This window comes from Acartia tonsa, chromosome 3 (genome assembly GCF_053477335.1).
Source record: "Acartia tonsa isolate MP-2025a chromosome 3, ASM5347733v1, whole genome shotgun sequence".
Classification (NCBI taxonomy): Eukaryota; Metazoa; Arthropoda; class Copepoda; order Calanoida; family Acartiidae; genus Acartia; species Acartia tonsa.
Window position 1 is genome coordinate 54,025,318 of NC_137262.1, and position 15,296 is coordinate 54,040,613.

Here is a 15,296-nt window from a genome sequence, read left to right on the forward strand (position 1 = left end):
GTCAGTAATTAAGACATTTGATCTATATATCTTGATTTTCTTTTAAATTAACTGTTAATAAACATTTCTTTAAAGGTTTTAGAAATCATAACCAACAGAATGGATATATTTAAGTATCAACTCATATAACCTAAATATTATCAATTAAATGAACATATATAGTCGAAAATATTAGCGCATCTTTTCTGTTTTAATTTGAAATTGAAACAAGCAGAGTAAGTCATATATCCGCTTTTAGACAACGGACTGTCATACGGATGGACAGACAATGGTCATGAAGAAGGTACGCTGCTAAAAACACGGATGACAACATACATAAAAGCGAATCTCTATAACCAGAAGATAGGACAAACGAACATAAACTCTTGTAGAATGTCAGAACTGAATAAGCAAAACAGTACAGAGCCGTAGACTTTCTGGTAACGATTATAGAGTTGCTACGCTTTTAAAATCATACTTAACTGTTATAGGAATCATCATTCAAAGTTTGAAATTGATAGTAAAAATCTAACATGCCTAAATTAACAAACAGACTGAACCTAACTATAGAAAATATTCGCTATAACAAGTAAAGCAAATACAGTGTGTTTTTTTTATGAGAACTTTTTTGAAAGCAATTTTACCCCACTTATAGTTATCAGAATTTAATGATTAATGGCTTATTTTCTTCGTTTTTTAAGGGAAATTATGAAACAACAAAAAAAATTAAAGTTTTTGTTGAAAAAGTACAGTAAAGTTGAAAATTAAAAACTTAGGTGTCAACATCTAAAAATGGTTTTAGCGCATTTTTCTTATGTTCAAATATTCTACCTTTTGCAAGAATGGCTGCAAAACGCTTCAAAGTTGAGATATAGAGCTATAAATTTATACAGATACTATTGGGGACATCTACTAGAATAGGTCAAAGTTTAAAGGCCATATCTCAATCAGGGAGAAAGTACTGGCCCCCCAAAGTCGACTACTGAAAATCCAATTTTGAGCATAAGAAAAATGCGCTAAAACCATTTTTAGATGTTGTCATTTTTGTGGCTTAAAAAATTATTTCATCCAAACTTGTTTCTTGCGGGGGTGTAAAAGATGCTAAAAATAAATAGTTACATATTTTGTTTAGAAATTCACTTCTTTCAAGCTTTGTAAAAACTACATACTGCAATAATATAAATTCAGGTAATTGAAAGTCATGAAACATCATTCAAAACTGAAAAATAATTTCTATTTAAAGCATAACCACCCGCGCACTTTCAAGAACCCCTTAAGAGGCCACTAAGGGCGTAGTCGCTAGTACATAAATGAGGGAAAGATTGTATAATTATATCTGGCTGAAATTGAAAATATTGATTTTTTGAATCAACATAGTCTAGTAGTTTTATAGGTATGTAAATTGGAATTTTTTGTTTACTCAATTTAACAGATATATTAGAACAGCAAAATTATATTGTAACGACTACAGATTTAATAGATTTCTTTAGAAGTATTTTAAAATAAAAAAGTAAGTATAAGTTATTTATGGCATGTTTTAAAAACAGCTTTCCATGGATATTAAAGTGAAAAAACTATAATATTAAAATCAGTTTTGTAACTTTAACTAAGGCCGAGCTAACAAAACTGGTATTAATTTTATGATTTTTATTTTATCATTCGTATGCATGATTTTCCAGCATGGCGCAGAACCAGTTCGATTCCAGCGGATATTTATCAGTTTTGAAGCCATACTGGAAACTGGCAATAAAAAGCTAGCCAAGTAAAGGGATATGAACAAAAATATTTAAAATGTGAAAAGCTGTTATTGTTGTTGATAGTTTATAAATACAAATTACTGCCATAGAATTAGACGTAATCGTCCCATCCCTGCTGTAATCGTTACTAGACATAATCGTTACTGCTGTAATCATTTTTTGTTGTTTTATGTTAACATCTTGAAATTTGTTTGGCAACTCTATCTTAGAGACGGTAGATCTTTATCAAACTTTAGTTGCTAAATTTTATCTCCACAATTTTTATGTCAATTACACCATGTTTATGATTCTGTATGGGTTTGCATGGATTATGGTACAAGTAATTACGTTAAATTCAATGTTATTTTTTATATACAGCATGACCCTCGAAAAAGTATTTTTAAGCATCTGCAGCTCATATTTCTCAATGAATTATCAAAAAATGTATATGTCCTTGTTCTCTGTAGATTTCCACATAAGTAGATATAAAAATATTTTTTTTGAATCAATTAACAGCTGAGATTTTTAGAGCCAAAGTTTTGAAAAAGTGGCTGAGGAAAAAGTAACTTTTCAAGAAAAATGTTTTTTAAAGTGAAATGAAATTTATTTCATGCTGAAAGCACTTTTTTCACTTGCTCTAAAAGGCATTTTTAGATTAGTGTAAATTGCAAAAACACCCATACAGAAAGAAATCCTATAAAAAATAGTAGCAAATTGAAAGTTTACATAAACAGAAATCAAACACTTTTTATTTTATCAAAATAAGTTAAAAAACCAAAAAGTTACAGCTACAAACTTTTATTAAACATTTAACAATTTAAATGATTTTTATGTGTCTGAGATTAATTTGATGAGTGGGCGTGAATTTATTGGTAAAGGTGGCGCTAATTCTTCCGGTAATGAGCATAAATTGGGGAGGGGTTTATTTAAGGTCATATTAATAAGTGGGAGATATTATAAGATTTGAGGGAAAATGGTTATAAGAAAAATGTATTCAGTAAAATTTGAAAAGTAGTTTTTTATATGTAAAAGTAATGTTTTTTAATGCAATAAAAAATGTATCAATTGTAAACTTGCTCTTCTTTCTTATTTGTTTTTTAACTGGTTGATAAAAAGTAATATACTAATAAAAAACTAAGAAATATTTAGCAATATCCAGTTTCTCAAGCACTTTTTCCAAACTTTGGCTTTAAAAATCTCGGCTGTTAATTGATGTAAAACAAATATTTTGATATCCTTTGATGTAGAAAATTATAGAGAACAAGTACATATGAATCTTTTAATATTTTATTGAGAAATATAGGCTGCAGATGCTTAAAAATACTTTTTCGAGGGTCATGCTGTAGTATAATCAACATTTTACATAATCTCGATAAAATGTCAGTTAATGCCACTTTTATACAATGACATGTAGTCGATAAAAACCATAGACTGATTTTTGGTATAACATGAATGTTTTTTTGGCGTATATTAATTTTACTTTACTTTTATCCATGAGTATATTTTAATTATAGATAACAATTTTACTTTTGAATTGAAACTGTGCTTTTATTAACTAGTTTCAATTTTGTCTCTAATTAATTTTAAACAAGAATATCAACATAAAAAATCGAAGCACAGCAGATTAAATGAATAAACAAATCAAAATAATGTGGAAATACTTTTAATATTAAACAAAATTGATGCAAATATGCTAAAAAATAGCTAATATATGCAGTATGTTTAAATTGACGTACTTAAGGTTTCATTCTCAACTTTACCGGGTGCCTAAATTTTCAATTTTTATCGTATATATTTCAAAATATGAATTACAGACATCAAATATAGAGAGTCTTAATTTTTAGAATTTTTTACTTATAGGCTTGAGGCGAAGCTATTTCGTTTGATGTGAACATACAGACGTGATTAAGTTTAAGTTCAAAATGTAGATTAAGTACCCCAATTAAACAGTCAACTTTAGCCTTATTTGAATTATTATAGGCCACACAGACTTAATATTTTATTTTAGTATGAAATATTATTTTCAAGTTTTAGCTTTAATATCATTTGGTCAATTAGTACTAGTGGTCACTCTTAAAAATGAATTATACTCATGGCTCGGCAGCCGCTAGTGAAGCTTCAAATTAAAACCTGTATGGATGCTTTGAAAACATTTTTAAAAGAAGTATTTTCATGTTTGGGTCAGGTTTAGACTTCCTGATGATCTTTTAGGATAAGAATATTTAAAATCTTAAACAAACTACCAAAACTCAATCAGATTGTAATATTACTCAAGAAAACCTTTACCTTCGTATAATTTTGTACTCTCAGCTAACCTATGAAAATTATGTTCCTTGTTACCACAAACCTTTACTCTTATTGTATGACGGATTGCTGGGCCTATGGGCACAGCTATGGACACTGGACAGGTATAAATAAACTACAAATTATTTTGCTGATTCTCTAATATCACCTTTTGGATTAAGCTCTTATTTGGCGCTCCAGTTAAGGCTATTTAAAGGTTAGAAAATCCCAGCAAGGATAGTAACTAGTAAGGATAAGGCCCCCCCCCCCAAAGATTTAGAACCCCCATTCTTTTAAAACAAGGATGACAACATCCATAAAAGCGAAGCACTGAAACGGTAGGACAAACGGACATTAACACATGTATAGTGTCATAACTGAATAATCATAATATAAATGTATAAGAGTCAAAGCAAAATTGTAAGTAAATTTGTTGAAAAACTGCTTGATTCAGGATAATGTTTATGGACATACTTACATTTTTAGGACTTGATTATAGAGTTGCTTCGCTTATTAAATTATACTTTGTTGTCCCAGGAATTAATATACCAAAAATCAGATCAATCGGATGATTAGATCACATAAAAATTTGTTGGTAAAAAAGTAAAAAAATCAACATGTTTAAAATGGACGTACGGACATTTTGGTGATGATTATAGAGTTGCTACGCTTTCTAAATCGTACCTAACTACTAAAGGAATCACCATGCAAAATTTAAAATCGATAGTACAATTCTAACATGCCAAAATTAACGAAAAAAGCTATCCGTTACGGACGGACGTACGGACGTACGGACGGACGTACGGACGGACCGACCCTAATTATAGAAAAGCTTCGCTTTTAAAAAGGAGTTAAGAATATAGGTACGAAAATAAATATTTTATGAAACGTGCTCAGTAAGATCTTGTAAACTATTCGACAGATTAGTCTGCGCTTTTCATAGAAACTTATACTGGACAAGTCTTCAGTCTTAAAAGAACAGTCAACTTAAAAGAACAGCTAATTTTCTAGAATATCTTCTCTTTTCCTTGGGCACCACAAGTAAACTCCCTTGTAATTAATAACCTTCAGTAGTTTTGTAGCGAAAAAGTAAAGCAAAAAAATAAAAATCATGGTGTTTTAAATATGTTGCAAAAACTTTAATACAGCTAAAAAGATATCATTTCTCGTTCTAAATAGAAAAAACCTGGTTAGTTCAAATGATACCTAAATATGTTGGGTCAGGTGCATTAAATGTAAACACACAAAATATTTATGCAAGTTTGTTGTGAATGAATTTTGGAGAAGAGTTGTACAATCAAAGGGTTATTTGACTGCAATAGTTAGAATATGTGTCAATGAACTAACAATACCAGAGTTCTTAATTCAATTCTTGATAATTCATACCTTTGTGGATATATTACATTTTTTTTGCTGTTTTGGAAAAACTCTAAAAACTATTTTGCTTAAGGAAATAAATCTATCTTATGCTTAACTAAAATTATTGTTTATATATGTAATGATAGGCCAACTAACATTCTTTTAAGGTCATTTTATTCAAAGCAACGCTTTTTAACAATCATATAAGTCTGTTTGCTGTAGAAATCAACTTACATTTGATTTTTGATTTTTTCCACTTCAATCTAGTTACAAGCAAGTAAAATGGACTTCAGGACAAAAGTTGTGTAATTTAAAGGTTAAATGTAGGTTGTCTGTTACTTCGCCCCTACCAGAAGTATCAAAAATGTCAATAACTGTCAAAGCTTATTTTTTTTTCATAAAAAGAAGAAATTGTATCATAGATTTATTACAAATAAATTTCTAATATGGATTCGAAACCGATTAATATCTGCTGGATTAGCACCAGTTCTCAGCCATACTGAAAAATAATGTATATTATCGTATTACAGACAATATACGAATATCAAGATCAAGATCATGAAATTAAAACATTAAGCTACTTGGGGCTAGCAAAACTGGTTCCAATCTTATAATTTTTCTTCTTATATCCGCGGAAAGCTGTCTATTATACGATGCGACAAATTACTATTGATGCATTCTTTGTCCGAGGATACAGAAATAAAAAATCAAGATTAATTCCTGTTTTGTTGGACCTGTTCTGTTCTAGTAATGTTTTAGGTATTTTTCTCCACAGTTGTCTCTTATGTGACACATCTATAATTTGATGATTTTCAGTTTAATTTTGTTTTGCCCTTTTAAAGAAATATAGTTCAAATAGAGTTTTTACAATATTGCCATTTTTGAGGACTGGGGTTGAGAAAATAAATAGATGTTTAACCCAGATAACTACTTAACCGAAGGGAAACTTTTATCGTCTGCTAGCAAATTGCTTTCTGCTCTTTCGTAGCGACTTGGCTTTGTTTTTATTTCCAATGCTCTTGGCTGATATTTAAAGACCCAATTAAAAGTTGGCAAAGGGTCCCCTCTGGGTAGAGTTACAAATATTTCTTTTACTTTAATATTGAGAACCTTCTTTGATTGATTACTAAACTTTCCTAACTTTTCCTTTTGTTCGGTTTAACTGATACGAGAACTTAGAAAACGGACATATTTCGATGTAAAGGAGAAAATATTTGCTGCATGAAGAAACACTTCCATATGTTTGGTGAGATTAGAGTTAAGATAGATGATTCATCAATAAGTAACTATCAATTATACCTCAAATAAAAGATTAGGAAATAAAGATTCTTTAAAATAAATAGTTGAGTTGTAAAGAAAAGAAAAGTTTATTTATTTACATTTTTTCCAGTGTTATCCTACATCAATGGAGAGCTGGATCAACCTTTGCAGCTAGAGCCTGATTGTAGCCACACAAAAGAAACGGCAGCACAATATTTCTTACTTCAATGTTGAGTCCAACGCTCATATAATATTTATTTAATCTTTCTTATGTTATTTTGTTGAAGCACAACTGCTCTACAATTAGAACTTGAATTTGCTCTAAAAGATAATGAACAATACCGGCCAAACTTAAGATTTTTACTACACAAAATTTGAATTCATTGCATATTTTCTTTAATATGTCTTATTTCATTGACAATTAATTTGTTTTTTTACAAAATATTGCTGTGGCAATGGCAACAACTATCAATTATATGACACAATTTAAAGATCACAACGAAGAAAGGAATGGGTAGATGTATAGAAAAATATTATACTCTATAAATGGAAATTGAATACGTGGATATATTGACAAGCGAAAATTTGTCTTAATTTATGTTGCTTATATGGTCCTCATTTATTGGTCAGTTCGTTCATCCAGTAGGGGAGGAAGGGATGAGGTAAATGGGGTGGATGGTGGCTATCGTTATTTTAGCCAGATGCGAGTGTCACTTGATTAGAGTACATGAAGATGTGGTGCAACATCCAAGTACTAATATTTATATCGATTACTCTATAGGACAAATAGAATACTTCGCACAAAGTGTAAGATGTAAATTCACATTTTCTAAATATTATCGGCAAAAAAAGAAGACATAACTAGTTTAAATATAAATATAGCAAACATAGCACAAAAAGTAGGTAATTTTTAGTCTTAATCTAAACTTAGATTGTATATCAAATAAACAATAAATATAGAAAAAATTTAATTTATTAGACCTGCGATTATGGATGACACATTATTAACATACATTTTTGCTATTATTAGTGTCGACTATCAGGCAGAAAATGTTGATATTAAAACAACTATAATTAAAAAATATACTTACCCCTTAACCCCAGTATTTAAAGCCCCTAGAAATTGTGAGTCACCTTACACAAGGTTACAGCATCCGCCTTTAATCACATTTTCTACTTCATTTAAGAATTACTAATTTTTACAATTTTGGGAAAATAGTGATTATTTATTAATATTTACTTGAAACCATCATTATGAGTTAAAAATCACCTAAACCATTATTTGTTTTTCAAAGTAGTTTATTTATTTTCCTTTAAGTTACAATCAGGAGAATAAGAAGTATTTTCATTTCAATTTGAGTATAAAGGAGGGATTGAGAAATAAAAGAATGTAGGCAGTGGCATGCACAGGGTTTTGCCAGGGGAGGGGGGAAGGTGTGCAATATGCATTGAAACCTTTGGCAGCCCTCTTACAATTGTTTAAGAACAACAATAAGAAACCTTTGCCGACCTTTTCCTTACAAAATATTATTTTTGCATATATTTTTAAAAAGAGTTTTTAAATAATAATAGCCAATAAAACTAAAATTGAATTTTTAAAATGCAATAGATATAAAAATGTTCTAAATATGAATAATGGGATAAGTATATTAATAAAGAAAGCTCTCTATCTATATGTTTTTTTTTGCCGCTTATAAGGTGCTTAAAAAAACCTGAAAACGGAGAAACTGGCGAATTTTATGACCCTAAGAAGATTTAGGCTTAAATCTAAAAGTATTCATTAAGTATCTGAAGAAACAAAATTAATTAATTTTTGCGAACAAATATTTACTTTTTCTTTCTTGCTGAAAAACAAAAGACCAATAAAAAGAATAATTTTCGTGAGTTTTGGTTTCTTTATATTATTCAGGAAGGGAAAGGACAATGCTGAATAATCTACAAAGCTCTCTTCTCAAAATATTCATCAAAAAAGGGCAGAATTATGTACATTGAAATTTGGAGAAGATAAATTTATCGTCCATTATCCTATCTCTGTATCCCTGCTAGTATTGCAATAATTGACCAACACAACGCTAAACATTGTAAACTGCAACTAATAGAGTTAATTTAACTAAACCAATTACAGATACGCCTTGCTTCCTCTTGTAAGCCTATATGAGGTTTTAATTGACAGGCGAATTCAGATTCTGATTACGTAAATATTAATCGAACATATTTATGAGTAAACCAAATTTTTCATTCAATTTTCAATGTCCTTTAGAGCATGGACCAAATTAGATAAATATTTGATACGCATGTTTAAGAGGAGAATCATCACAAAATTCAGCAAAAAACTCAAGTATTACAGGCAGATGGACAGATTGACGTAGAGACAAGGAGACTTAGTTTTGCTACTGTTGAAGACGCTTTTGAATACAGTCCCTGTGTAAGCTAAAGTTCCTCTTGGCGTACTCAAAACTAAGACCGTAAACACAATTTGTATTAGTCTAAGAATTTCTCAATTGTCATACTCGTGAAACAGTTGTAAAATATAAATATTAAAGTCAGTTGTTTCTTAATTGAATTCTTTAACATTTTAAAAATCATAATTTTGGTTATTATTAGATCTTTTTAACAGGGGAAAGTACACACAGAAACAATTCTCCATTACAGGAAAGCTTTACATAGGGCCCGGGTTATTATTTATTATTGAGTTATTTCATTTAGTAAAAACAATATTTGAATGTTTTTAAGTCTCCTTTTAACCTAGGTGAGAGGGCTCTAGATGTAAGTTCTAATAATAATGTTCATGCCAAACATTAAAATATTATCCTTCCTATAATATAAAGAAGTAAGCGTTTTTTTGTCTGTCCCGAAGGATCTCGCTAACCGCTGAACTGATATTGTTCTCCTTTATAGTGAAGCTACTTATAGGTCCTGGGAAGGTTTTAAACTATTTTCTGGAAGGGTGTCTTCACCCCCCCTCCCCCTAAAAAATATTTCTTACTCTTTTAAAACTCAAATTTAAAATGGGATAAGGTCGACTATTCCCCATCCTACCTTAAGTGCCCCTAGAGACTAGAAACCGCTAGTATAGGTATACAGGAAAATGATTATAAAAAAGATTATGATTTACTCTGCTTCTTTTAAAGATAGATAGCTGATTTTTGTATAAAATTATGCGGCATCAATTATAACTTACTCTGTTCGCATGCTCCATAAAAAAGGAGATTTTTTTTCTTTGGTTGAAATATAGAAAATATAATTGTCTTGGGTGAGTCCCCTAACTAATAAAATACATATGTATGATCTAAAACTTCATTATATTTAAATATTAATTAATTCTTAATATTGGAGTTTTGGGATAGTACGTAATTAGAATTAGAATTTCAAATTTATTTAAAATTCATTAATACCCAATAAGCTTTTAGAAACTTGTAAACGTACCTTTAAATTAATAAGTATTGAGCTATTCTATTCTTCATAATGTCCATAGTAATTTTAAATGTAATTTAATGTGTTATGAGAAATATTCAAACGTATGTTTTCTTAAAATTTTTATCAATTCACGTATGGTTATAATATGTATCTTAATATATTATTACACCTTTTTTTCTTCGGTACCATATCATTATATCTTTTTGTCTGTCTTTTTCTTTTACTTTATTTTAATTTTTTATTTGCTGTGCTACAAACCAAACAAATAATGTTGTTCATCCTTGTTTAAAAGTTAAAAGCCTGCCTTTAAGACTATAAATGTTCATTGAGACATAATTTCGCCCCAGGATCAGTTCTATTTTTCATAATTCCTAATTTTATAGTCATTTCAAGATCAGATAAAAATCACGAAGCAAGGAATTTGTAATTTTTTAGGAGCTGCAGAACATCATTATAACCCTGTGGGGCTACCTAATATAACCCAACCCAACATGAACTAAAGTAATAAATAAACAAATCATTTGTATTTTGTGGGGAGGCAAGAAAAAACCTGAAACCACAACAGTACCAGTAGGTATATTCCCTGAAGACATAAAATTTTCAACACTGGATTTAATTTTACAATTTTTCATTTTAATATTCCCGGAAAGCTGTCTCCGATACGATGCGATAAATAACTATTCTGCCATACAAAAAACACCCACCTTACCTACTTACCCCTAAGCCTCTGAACTAAAATGTATAAGAATAATCTCGGAGTATAAATATTCCGCCCCCATAGAACTTGTTTTTATAGATCAAAACACATAAAAATTTAAATTTCGAAATTTTTAAACGTTTTAAACAGTCAAAAGCTAATTGATTTTTTTATTTGTATTCAATTAAATATAGAAGTCCAAGCGTGTGATTTTAACTAACAATGTTATTGAAACCCGAGACCGTGCCTCAACACGTAGAGCATCCGCTCGTTGTCGGGAAGGTAATAGGTTCGAATCTCGGTCCGACACCGCGTCATAACTATAGACGATAAAAATTGTTCCCACTGCTACTATGCCAGATTTGCGACGTAAATAGTTAGAGTGGGAGGAATGCCTTGGCCCAAAACAGGCGTAACTCGTTACCATGCACAGTTAGGACTTCTCAGACAAAGGTCGTGCATCACAGAGAGTTGGTTGTCCATTACACGTTGATTATGCTCTGGATTCTCTAGATGATCACTTAAAATCGAAGGAGAATCCCGCCCTTACGAGGTAATGGTAATAAAAACAATGTTATTGAAGTTCCCTGATTTTGATTTTTACTATCGGCTACGCCTCTAAGGACATCTTTAAAAGGGGTGGGAGAGAATTTAAGATTTATAAAGAAAAAGTTAAATAAATTCTTTCTCAAAATGGTTATAAACAGAAATACATCTTATTACTTTAAAATAATTATCATAATTTTGTAATTTCTGATGTAAATTTTTTATTTCTACTAGTAGTAAACTTGGAGGTACAAGAGTTTTTCTTCAGATGCCATACCCCTGTCTCTTATAGGCCGTTAATTACAAAATATTTACGCGTTATTTGTATTCTGTGTGATACAATCATTTTACAGAAAATAAAGGGAATGATTAACAAAAATAATTTTGATGCTTCTTTATTTGCTAAATTAAATTTCGATTTTCTACACAATGTTACAACTACCATGTATATTGATTTCTACTTTTTAGGACGTTTCATGTTCCATATATAGTTTTAGGGTATCTAATTTAAAATTTTAAACCTTTTAGTGGTCTTAGACTGTTTTTCTGTCCCCTTTTTACCCTATTGAGTAAAGACCCCTTACTAGGGGCTCTTTAGGAATTCAATCGCTATTGGATATATGTATATACTTTTATAACAACAGATTCGGTTTTAAAGCAACAACGTCGGAAACAGGATACCAAAGAACATTCAAGAATTGTAGAGTATATGATTTTTTTCTTTCAATTCTGAATCACCATTTTCCGTGGCTTTCTCGTGTTAAACTTCTATTTATCATTATCTTGTTATACCCCTCTATCCATACTAGGCATCTTCTTAGCAGCGTAGCTACTCTATATTATACTTGTGTCTGTACGTCATTATCATATTTATTATCTTGTTATACCCCTCTATCCATACTAGGCACCATCATAGCAGCGTAGCTACTCTATATTATACATGTGTCTGTACGTCATTATTATATTTATTATCTTGTTATACCTCTCTATCCATACTAGACATCTTCATAGCAGCATAGCTACTCTATATTAAACTTGTCTGTACGTCATTATTATATTTATTATCTTGTTATACCTCTCTATCCATACTAGGCATCTTCATAGCAGCGTAGCTACTCTATATTAAACTTGTCTGTACGTCATTATTATATTTATTATCTTGTTATACCTCTCTATCCATACTAGGCATCTTCATAGCAGCGTAGCTACTCTATATTATACTTGTCTGTACGTCATTATCATATTTATTATCTTGTTATACCTCTCTATCCATACTAGGCATCTTCATAGCAGCGTAGTTACTCTATATTATACTTGTCTGTACGTCATTATTATATTTATTATCTTGTTATGCCTCTCTATCCATACTAGGCATCTTCATAGCAGCGTAGCTATTCTATATTATACTTGTCTGTACGTCATTATTATATTTATTATCTTGTTATACCTCTCTATCCTTACTAGGCATCTTCATAGCAGCGTAGCTATTCTATATTATACTTGTCTGTACGTCATTATCATATTTATTATCTTGTTATACCTCTCTATCTATACTAGGCATCTTCATAGCAGCGTAGCTACTCTATATTATACTTGTCTGTACGTCATTATCATATTTATTATCTTGTTATACCCCTCTATCTGTACTAGGCATCTTCATAGCAGCGTAGCTACTCTATATTATACTTGTCTGTACGTCATTATTATATTTATTATCTTGTTATGCCTCTCTATCCTTACTAGGCATCTTCATAGCAGCATAGCTACTCTATATTATACTTGTCTGTACGTCATTATTATATTTATTATCTTGTTATACCTCTCTAACCATACTAGGCATCTTCATAGCAGCGTAGCTACTCTATATTATTCTTGTCTGTACGTCATTATTATATTTATTATCTTGTTATACCTCTCTATCCTTACTAGGCATCTTCATAGCAGCGTAGCTACTCTATATTATTCTTGTCTGTACGTCATTATTATATTTATTATCTTGTTATACCTCTCTATCCATACTAGGCATCTTCATAGCAGCATAGCTACTCTATATTATACTTGTCTGTACGTCATTATTATATTTATTATCTTGTTATACCTCTCTATCCATACTAGGCATCTTCATAGCAGCATAGCTACTCTATATTAAACTTGTCTGTACGTCATTATTATATTTATTATCTTGTTATACCTCTCTATCCATACTAGGCATCTTCATAGCAGCGTAGCTACTCTATATTATACTTGTCTGTACGTCATTATCATATTTATTATCTTGTTATACCTCTCTATCCATACTAGGCATCTTCATAGCAGCGTAGTTACTCTATATTATACTTGTCTGTACGTCATTATTATATTTATTATCTTGTTATGCCTCTCTATCCATACTAGGCATCTTCATAGCAGCGTAGCTATTCTATATTATACTTGTCTGTACGTCATTATTATATTTATTATCTTGTTATACCTCTCTATCCTTACTAGGCATCTTCATAGCAGCGTAGCTATTCTATATTATACTTGTCTGTACGTCATTATCATATTTATTATCTTGTTATACCTCTCTATCTATACTAGGCATCTTCATAGCAGCGTAGCTACTCTATATTATACTTGTCTGTACGTCATTATCATATTTATTATCTTGTTATACCCCTCTATCTGTACTAGGCATCTTCATAGCAGCGTAGCTACTCTATATTATACTTGTCTGTACGTCATTATTATATTTATTATCTTGTTATGCCTCTCTATCCTTACTAGGCATCTTCATAGCAGCATAGCTACTCTATATTATACTTGTCTGTACGTCATTATTATATTTATTATCTTGTTATACCTCTCTATCCATACTAGGCATCTTCATAGCAGCGTAGCTACTCTATATTATTCTTGTCTGTACGTCATTATTATATTTATTATCTTGTTATACCTCTCTATCCTTACTAGGCATCTTCATAGCAGCGTAGCTACTCTATATTATTCTTGTCTGTACGTCATTATTATATTTATTATCTTGTTATACCTCTCTATCCATACTAGGCATCTTCATAGCAGCATAGCTACTCTATATTATACTTGTCTGTACGTCATTATTATATTTATTATCTTGTTATACCTCTCTATCCATACTAGACATCTTCATAGCAGCGTAGCTATTCTATATTATACTTGTGTCTGTACGTCATTATCATAATTATTATCTTGTTATACCTCTCTATCCATACTAGGCATCTTCATAGCAGCATAGCTACTCTATATTATACTTGTCTGTACGTCATTATTATATTTATTATCTTGTTATGCCTCTCTATCCTTACTAGGCATCTTCATAGCAGCGTAGCTATTCTATATTATACTTGTCTGTACGTCATTATTATATTTATTATCTTGTTATACCCCTCTATCCTTACTAGGCATCTTCATAGCAGCGTAGCTACTCTATATTATTCTTGTCTGTACGTCATTATTATAATTATTATCTTGTTATACCTCTCTATCCATACTAGGCATCTTCATAGCAGCATAGCTACTCTATATTAAACTTGTCTGTACGTCATTATTATATTTATTATCTTGTTATACCTCTCTATCCTTACTAGGCATCTTCATAGCAGCGTAGCTACTCTATATTATACTTGTCTGTACGTCATTATTATATTTATTATCTTGTTATACCTCTCTATCCATACTAGGCATCTTCATAGCAGCGTAGCTACTCTATATTATTCTTGTCTGTACGTCATTATTATATTTATTATCTTGTTATACCTCTCTATCCTTACTAGGCATCTTCATAGCAGCATAGCTACTCTATATTATACTTGTCTGTACGTCATTATTATATTTATTATCTTGTTATACCTCTCTATCCATACTAGGTATCTTCATAGCAGCGTAGCTATTCTATATTATACTTGTCTGTACGTCATTATCATATTTATTATCTTGTTATACCCCTCTATCCATACTAGGCACCATCATAGCAGCGTAGCTACTCTATATTATACATGTGT